The sequence below is a fragment of the Eucalyptus grandis genome, chromosome 1 (genome assembly GCF_016545825.1).
Source record: "Eucalyptus grandis isolate ANBG69807.140 chromosome 1, ASM1654582v1, whole genome shotgun sequence".
Classification (NCBI taxonomy): domain Eukaryota; kingdom Viridiplantae; phylum Streptophyta; class Magnoliopsida; order Myrtales; family Myrtaceae; genus Eucalyptus; species Eucalyptus grandis.
The window spans coordinates 46671862-46680759 of NC_052612.1; the positions used below are offsets into that span (position 1 = coordinate 46671862).

General features: G+C 43.0%; 1 pseudogene; it reads left to right on the forward strand.

The window, feature by feature from the left end:
* Positions 1 to 4111: 4111 nt before the first annotated feature.
* On the forward strand, positions 4112 to 6052 carry LOC104414881 (annotated as a pseudogene).
* Positions 6053 to 8898: the final 2846 nt, after the last annotated feature.

The following is an 8898-nucleotide window of genomic DNA, read 5'->3' on the forward strand; positions in this document are numbered from 1 at the left end:
TCTCATCTGTTCTTTGCTGATGATGCTATATTCTTTTTAGATGTTAAATTAATTGAATGTCTGAATTTAGCAAACATTATCAATCAGTATTGCTTTGCTACTGGCCGAGCTGTTATTAGAAATAAATCTGGAATCTTCTTCAGCAAAGACTGTCCTATTAGTCTACAAGAAAATTTAGCTGGAGTACTTCGAATCCTAGTGATTCAGAGGACTGGAAAGTATCTAGGTATACCATCGGATTGAGGCAAATCTAAGCGGGACATATTTGCTTGGATTTTGGGGAGGGTAAATGCCCAACTGGAGGGATGGGAAGAAAGTCTGCTATCTAAGGGTGGAAATGAAATTTTACTTAAAACTGTTGTACAAGCAATACCTTAGTATGCCATGTCCATTTTTAGAATCCCGACATCTATTTGCCGATCCATTGAACAGAAAGTTGCTCGGTTTTGGTGGCAGAAAGATTGTACTAAAGTAGGCATCCATTGGAAAAATTGGGCTGTTCTTAAACGAAGCAAAGATAGTGGGGTCTCGGATTTCGGGATCTTCAGGACTTTAATAAAGCCATGCTTGGCAAACAAGCATGGAGATTATTCCAGAATCCAACGGCGTTATGGAGTACCCTTTTTAAAGGGCTTTACTTTCACTCTAATGATTTTATGCATGCCGATAGCTGATCAAGACCTTCATGGGAATGGCGGAGTATTTTATTTGGGAGGGAGTCTTTCTTACCTCATATCCGATGGTCTGTTAAAAATGGACAATCAATTAAAATCCGGGAAGACCGATGGCTTCCTAGAGGAGTCATAGGGGGCCCTGCTACTCGGAATTCCCTGTTACTTGTCACTGACCTACTGGACTCGGACAACAATAGTTGGAATATTCCTCTTCTTAACCAACAATTTGATGCCTCTACAGTCCAAGATATTCTCAAACTTCAGGTTAGACCTCAATACACTTCTGATAAAGTTATTTGGACTGGAATTGTAAACGGCACATATTATGTGAAAAATGGATATCACGTCTTCAGAAAAGCCATTCCCAGTAGCCAATTGAACATAACTTCTTCATCTTATCACCCACCCAAGTTACTATGGAAAACTATATGGGCTGTGAAACTTGCCCCTAAACTTTGACCTTTCTTTTGGTCGGTTTGCCATAATGCTCTAGCCACGAAAGCTAACCTATTCCAAAGACACATCACTACAGACCCGACTTGCCCTCTCTGCTCTAACCCCATACCAGAAACTACAGAACACCTCTTCCTTCTATGTCCATGGACGCGCAGTATATGGTCGCATTCACAGATTAATATTCTCATCACTCAACGATCAATAACGAGGATGGATGCGTGGCTAATAGCTTAGATTGAACAACGGCGTACCTATCCTGATCTAGAAATGATTGCCGCTCTTTTGTGGCAAATATGGAAGGCGTGCAACTAGTTTGTATTTCGGCAGCAACATCTTGCTCATCTTCAGATCATGGATCTGGCTTTTGCCTAGGTTCGCACTGCCAATCTTTCTGCCTAGTCGCTGATGCGAACAGCCCGACCTTCCCTTCAATCTAATATGCTATGGCGGCCACCAGAACCTGGAATGGTGAAAATTAATATTGATGGGGCCTATCATCCTGATAGTATAACAGGTGCGATGGCGAGCATTCGTAGAGATCATTTAGGCACTCTTTTACATGGCCTTACTTGTGATTTTCCAGTGACTTTAGCTCTGCAGAGCGAGATCCAAACGTTCCTCATCACCCTTGATGATCTGCTACAGGAAGGGAAGGATCAAGATCACCTTATCATTGAATCTGACCGTCTGGTGTTGGTGAAAGCTGTCCAGGATCCGATTGCAACACCATGGGAGGTGCGACCTCTCCTTGTAGTAGCAGCAGCCAAGCTTTCTCTTTTCCCTAACCTAAGTGTGCGATACCGTAGAAGAGAGGCCAATTTTGTGGCTGATTAGGCCGCTAAGGCCCCTCGTAATGGTACCTTACCTTCGAACTGGGCTACGTCCCCTCCTGCCTCTCTCCTAGATCTTTTGTATGCTGAAGCCCACGCAACAGGCTTCTCTGGTTCTTTACGTTAATTATATTATATTTCCTTTTCTGACCCAAAAAAAAAAAAAAAATCAAGGCTACCTGATATGCCAATTTAAAGAATATCCACATCCGATCAAAACTTTTGTAGAGGTGCAAAAAAGGTACGAACTTCCACAAAATTAGTTTTGGGTTGCGTCTTCCCAGTAGTACCCTGACTGACATGCTGCAATAATATAAGTATATACATCACCATGGGTTCTTTTTATTGATCAGGATCAACATGGGTTCACAGACATGCCAATCAAAGAAAAATATCAATTTGTAGTATTTCGTTGTGCTCCATCCCCTAATTGTTCGATTTCCTCATATAATTTGATCAACCATGAAACTTCTAGAAGTTTTCTTTTAGGAAAAACATCGTGATATTGATAATCTTGGTTAGCCCTAATATCCATGTACGTTGTCAAAGTAGCTAGCTTACTATTCGAACTAGAAGGATGCTCCTGATAGCTACAGTGCCCAAAAACTCACAGACGTATGGTGCACATTAGTCAAGGAACAATTAAGGACACAGGAACTAGAAAGCATTTAAAGACCTAGTAATTGGAAAATTCATTAACGACATGGAGACTGAAATATTGACTCTTCAGCCCTGCAATACATCTTCCGAAATTCGTCCATCAGCCTTATCTAGAAAAATAACTATCTCGGATCTTCCCCAAATAACCAAGAAAATAACCAAGAATAGTCTTCCATCAAATATGTTGTTAATTAGTGTTGAAAATTGGCAACTATTTTGGTGAAACGGAACTTAATTTGAAAAAGTCAATAATCGACAACTCCTTGTTCAATGGCTTGGTAATCAATCGACAATTAATCTCTCATATCAATAACTTGATTGATGGTCTTCACATCGACGCCTTCATTTTGGACCCACCGCAGTAAGTTATAACCAAAATCTATCTTCACATTGATGCCTTCATTCTAGATCCACTCCTTCATTATGGGTTGTCCCGTAGAATCGGATGCTCCCACATTAGATAACATAGCCAATTGCGAAGTTCTTGCTTTATGGGTCAGCCGTTACTAGGCTCGATCATGTAAGGTTGATAGTTTCCGAAATTATGCCATCATATCAAAATAATTGTGTAACAACATGAACGATGAGATCAGTCGACACGCACGAACACAAAACATGAACTCCCAGGCAGTATGCTCATGGGCTGGCCTTCTCGATGAGCTACCGCCCTCATTTGCCACGGGTTGGGTTAGCTTTCAAAAGTTAAAGAAGGCGAATTATCTCGTATCGATATATGTCATTTTCGGAGTTTGGCTACAACGCAAAATGTCGCAATAGTTCCAAACTAAATGTTGCAACAGTTCTAAACTAACCATAAAAAGCTTTCATTAAGAACCTTCCTTCCATTAGAAGCTTCCTTCCATTTTCTAGTTGTCGTTTTTCTGTTTGATAATTGTTCCAACCTACGAAAACCATAAAAAGAAAAAAGAATTGGAGCTGCACTAAGAAGTTCAAAAAGACATTACTGGCCTTTGAATTGCGTTTTGCCTATATATATAGCATTGCCCCTAGCGGCTATGCAAAGAACAATCAACAGACTCCCGCGCCTCTCTCTCTCTCTCCCACCACCAGGAGATGCCGACACCATACAAAGGAATGGCGATGCACGGGTCCTGACAGTATTCAGCCTCTTCTTCGTGTGCATCGTCGTGGGGAGTGTCTTCCTCAGGCTCTACTCATTCCGTCGTAAGACCGAATCCCCCAGCTGGCTCAAACCCGCCGGCATAGTCCTTGTGGCCCTTCCATGGTGCTTTTGGCTTCTTGGTTATCTCCGCTTTTATCTTCTTTATTATCTCCACCATTGGCTCCGGCATAGACCTGCTAATAATCTGCCAGAAGGGTTCACTGCTCGCGTAAATAGCACTGCTGAGGCGCCAGAGCCAGCGCCAGCGGATAATCCGTAGTCGCCGGCGAAAGATTCCCCGCATGGTGGGGACAATGATGAGGACGAGCAAAGGCACGTTCATTTTGGCGCTGTGATTGTGATGGGGAATGAGGAGCAAAACGGACATCAATCAGGTGTTGAAGGGCATAATAATAACGCTCTGGGAAATAAAGAGGCGGAGGTGAGCATTCTCATAGCAACATAGGGTCGACTTCAAACATGTTGAATAATGAGGATCTGTCGATCGCTTTGAGGAAAAGCGAGATGCCATTGACTAGGGTTTCCTCGTGTAAATGAACCTTGTGTGAAGGTTAATGTTATACATTTCTGATGTATATAGTGCAAATTGCTGTCGATATATGTTATAGAGACAATCGAGTGAATGTGATTTCACTGAAAAAGATTCCTTTTTGGCTTTATAATTCAGCGAGCCCACTGAATATTTTCTCGTGTATTTCACCCGCACTTACCAGTCCTGCCTCCTCCTCTCACCCGTACACGTGCGCACCGTGCGATTATAACACCAAATCGGCAACAATCCTATGGTGGCGGAACAAGGCGGTGCGTGAACGGCTCGGATCGCCACGACTACGTGTAACTGTAAGGGCGTGGGCGCGTGGTAGCAAACACCGGCCCGCACCCGAACACAACTCGTTCTATAGTAACCACCTCGAGCGATTTACAATTCCAGAGGACCATCGGCCTTTCTTTCTCTCTCTCAAAAGCCCTACCCCTAATCCACTCCGTCTCCGTCGGATTCAATGCCTCGCCGTCGCGAATTTCGCAATTTTCTGGTCCCCAATTCGGCGTTCCCGTGGCCTCCGGCGATCGCCGCACTCGTCTAGGGATCCCAGCCTGCCGGTTGACGATCTGCTGTAGAAAATCGAGGGGCAGTCCGATTCGCAGTCGGAATCGGCCAACAATGGCGAGGGGCCGGCGCCGGACCGATCTGGCCAGCAGAGGCCGTCGGTTCGGCACCGAGGCCCGTTGGCGGCTGGTTCGTTCTCCTCGTCGAGCAGCGCGGCGTCGTACACCGAGGAGCAGATTGCGATCGTGAGGCAAATTAGGAAGAAGAAGGACCTCAATGAGATATTAGGGGTTGAGAGGAGCTGCACCGTGGAGGATGTGCGGAAGGCCTATAGGAAGCTTTCCCTGAAGGTTCATCCTGACAAGAATAAAGCTTCCGGGCCGGGGAGGCGTTCAAGGCGGTTTCCAAGGCCTTTCAGTGCTTGAGCGACGAGGAGAGCCGGAAGAAGTATGATGTCACCGGTTCTGATGAGCCTGTTCACATGGCTCAGGCGGCCAGGCGCGGCCCAGCGCAAGGGTTCAATGGATTTTATGAGGCGGGTTCGACACCGATGAGATATTTAGGAACTTCTTCGGCGGCATGCAGCCGGCAACTACGCAGTATCGAGGGTTTAGCTTCGGGACTGGAATGGAGTAGAGACAGGCGGATAATTGATTCTGCTCCCCGTCATGTTGATCCTTTTATTGAATTTCTTGCCTTCTTCTGACCCGATTACTCCTTATCCAAAGTACACGACGCAGAGCGGTGTGAATTATTATGTTAAGTCCACTTCAAAAGGATTATCCGGATAGCGGGGGATAGCTACGAAAGAGCGAGGTTCGAGGTGAAGATCAACAGGGATTACATCTCCATCTGGCGCAGAATTGTACGGTCGAGATGCAGAGGCGGCAATGGGGCTTTATGCCACATTGAAGCATGTTGCAAAAGTTCGAGGGAGTGGGTTGGTGAGCGTGGAGATGAGGTTGGTTCTCCACCAGTTTATTTTTGTTTTTAATTGTCTGGCATGTGTTCTTGGTCTAATAAAGATTAATTTTGCATGTATTTTTGGCCTAGTAAAGATTAATTTTACTGTCTGCTTCTCATTTTGCCTCATATATGCAGACTCGTGTGTTTTGTTATGTAAGAGGTTTTCTGCTGTCTGTATTATCTTGCATCATATATGCAGACTTGTACGTTTTGACTCATAAGTTTCGTTATGCGTTTCGTTATGTAGGAGCTCTGGATGCTTTTAATATTTAGATACTTCTCTGTTTTGGCTCTTTTTTGTTTCATTTTTTTTTTCCTTTGAATTTGTTGATGTTGCTTCTAGTGTTTAATGTAGAAATGGTGCAACTTCGAACCAATTGCTTTTATTTTTCAATTTTATAGGGGACATTCCGGGGACGGGGAGGGGAAGAGGGAGAGGGAGAGGGAGGTGTGGATGGGCGAGAGCCGGAGGATTTGGAGGGCCCGGGATTAGGGTCAAGGGGGAAAATTCGGTAAAATTTGGTCGGAGGGCCATGGGATTAGGGTTAAGGGGAAAATTAGGGGGAAAATTTGGTGAAAAATTGGTTTGTATGGGAATGGTGGGGCCGCACGATTTGGGTTTTAAAAGACTATTTTAGCAAAGAGACACATCTAATCTAGAGGGAGTAGTTTGGATATTATGGGACTTGAAGTACTATATTTTTAGCAGAGGGTAAACCTGACAAGAGCGAGATTCGAGGATATGGAAGAGATCATGGTAATGGGAGTCGCCATGGTCCTAGTGTTGGTGGCTTTTTTGGTGATGAGTCGGTACTCATCTCTCAACCGTGAGTACTTTCATCTCTCAACCGTGAGTACTTTTCATATCGAGTACTATTTTTCTTTAAATCGAACCAGCTTAATTAAGGGTACGATTTTATTTTATTTTATTAGAAAACCAAAGAAGAGAAATAGGTTTTTTTTTTTTTTCCTATTTTTGAATAATTTCAGTTAAAATCTAAAATATTCTTTAAGTTCAAGATTCTGGATAATTGTCATATGTAGATTGTCTTTTCCTTTATCCCCTAACAATGGTTAATCTCTTACAACATTTGTTTTATTGATTTTTTTTGTAGAAACAATTCCACCGATACTCCACATATTCTTGAACACAATATCATATGTGAATCTCGAAAGCATCATTTGAATGAGCCATTTGTTGAGTTGTTAAAAGGCAATTTACATACTTTACTAATTTTTTATTAAAACATGGAAGCCATAAGAGGAGATGGAGCGCTAAAAAAAATATTACTTGATATCAAAAGTACTCACTGCTGAGAGATGGGTACCGACTCATTACCAGAAAAGCCACCAACACTAGGACCATGGCGATTCCCATTATCATGATCTCTTTCATATCCTTGGAACCCGCTCTTGTCGAGTTTACTTCTATGCTAAAAATATAGTACTTCAAATCCCATAATATCCTAATTACTCCCTCTGGATGTGCCTCTTTGCTAAAATAGTCTTTTAAAACCCGAATCGTGCGGCCCCACCATTCTCGTACAAACCAATTTTTCACCAATTTTTCCCTCAAATTTTACCCCTTGACCCTAATCCTGCAGCCTTTCGACCAAATTTCCCCCTTGACCCTGATCTTGTGGCCCTCCAAATCCTGCAACCCTAGCCCATGCCCATCCACACCTCCCTCCCCATCCCCCTCCCCGAAATGTCCCCTATAAAATTGAAGAATAAAAGCAGTTGGTTCAACTTAGTAGTTGCACCATTTCCACATTGAACACTAGAGCAGCAACATCAAGAAATTCAAAGAAAAAATAAAATAAAAAATGGAGCAATCACAAATACTATTCCTAAAAAAAGAGCCAAAAGCGGGGAAGTATCCAAATATTAAAAGCATCCAGAGAATGTTGTTATTTAAAGCCATGCATGCTCTACAGAAAGCTCTTACATAACAAAACGCACGAGTCTGCATATATGAGGCAAGATGAGAAGTAGACAGCAGTTGCCAAGATAAAATTAATCTTTATTAGGCCAAGAATACATGCAAAATTAATCTTTATTAGGCCAAAAACAAATGGCAGATTTCTGATTTTCTCGTCATAAGACAATGAAAAACAAAAATAAACTGGTGGAGAACCAACCTCGTCTCCACGGACCCTCCGTCCCAATGCGCTACTTGCTGATCCGAGCCGAGCCGCCGCCCGTTCAAGTTGCCGTTGCCATTCCTCTTGCTGCCATCGTCCACCACCCATTGTGCCGCCGCCGCCGAGTTGCCAGCGTCCTGAACGTCCTCCTCCAGTGCCACAAAATAGCAAGAGAGAGGGGGAGGTGAACCAGGTCTTGGCCGGGTCGGGTGAAAGCCCTGTTGGGTAGGGTTTTGAGCAATTTGGGCCAAGTACTAGGGCTAGGTTTAGGCTGGTTTAGTTAGTGGGCTTGTGAACTTTATTTTAAAGAAAAATCATACCTAACTGAGCCTGCACATTAGGCCCAACTCGGCTGGTTTCTGTGCGGCCTAGCTCAGTTCGGATTGGGTGAGAAAGAGGTTAAGACAATATGGCTATGGCCTTTATACAGATGAACGTACTTGAACAGTCATTATGAATGTAAGTTTTATTAGCTGCATTTAATTTAATTTATGCTGTAGACTTTTACCGACAATTTATTGTCTTTTTATAGATTTGGAGAAGTTAAGAGGTTCTTATCTATCAAGAATCAACGACTACACCAAAATGCCCAAAAATTTATTTCATTAGTATGACAATGATGGTCGTAATCACTGTTGATTGAACCTCATGCCAAATTAAAATTCAAGTCATATATAGCTTCTATCTTAATGTTACAAGGCGGTGCTTAACAATACAAGTCTCGCTCTGCTTGGTGCAATATCTCCAATGGTCTTATAGTGGGCAGATATAATGGCTTCAACACGAGGCTATGGTATAGTCAAAAAGCCCTCAGGAGCTCTTGATTCCTTGAAATATTCATTGATTATCTAAACCAGTTCCATGGCTGTGAAGCAGACCCTAGTGGAATATTTAGATTTCTCTTTTCTCCCAGATAATCTAGTTGTTTCATGATTAATCAGCTCTGAGAATAGCAGACTTTGAAACTTAAGTCTAA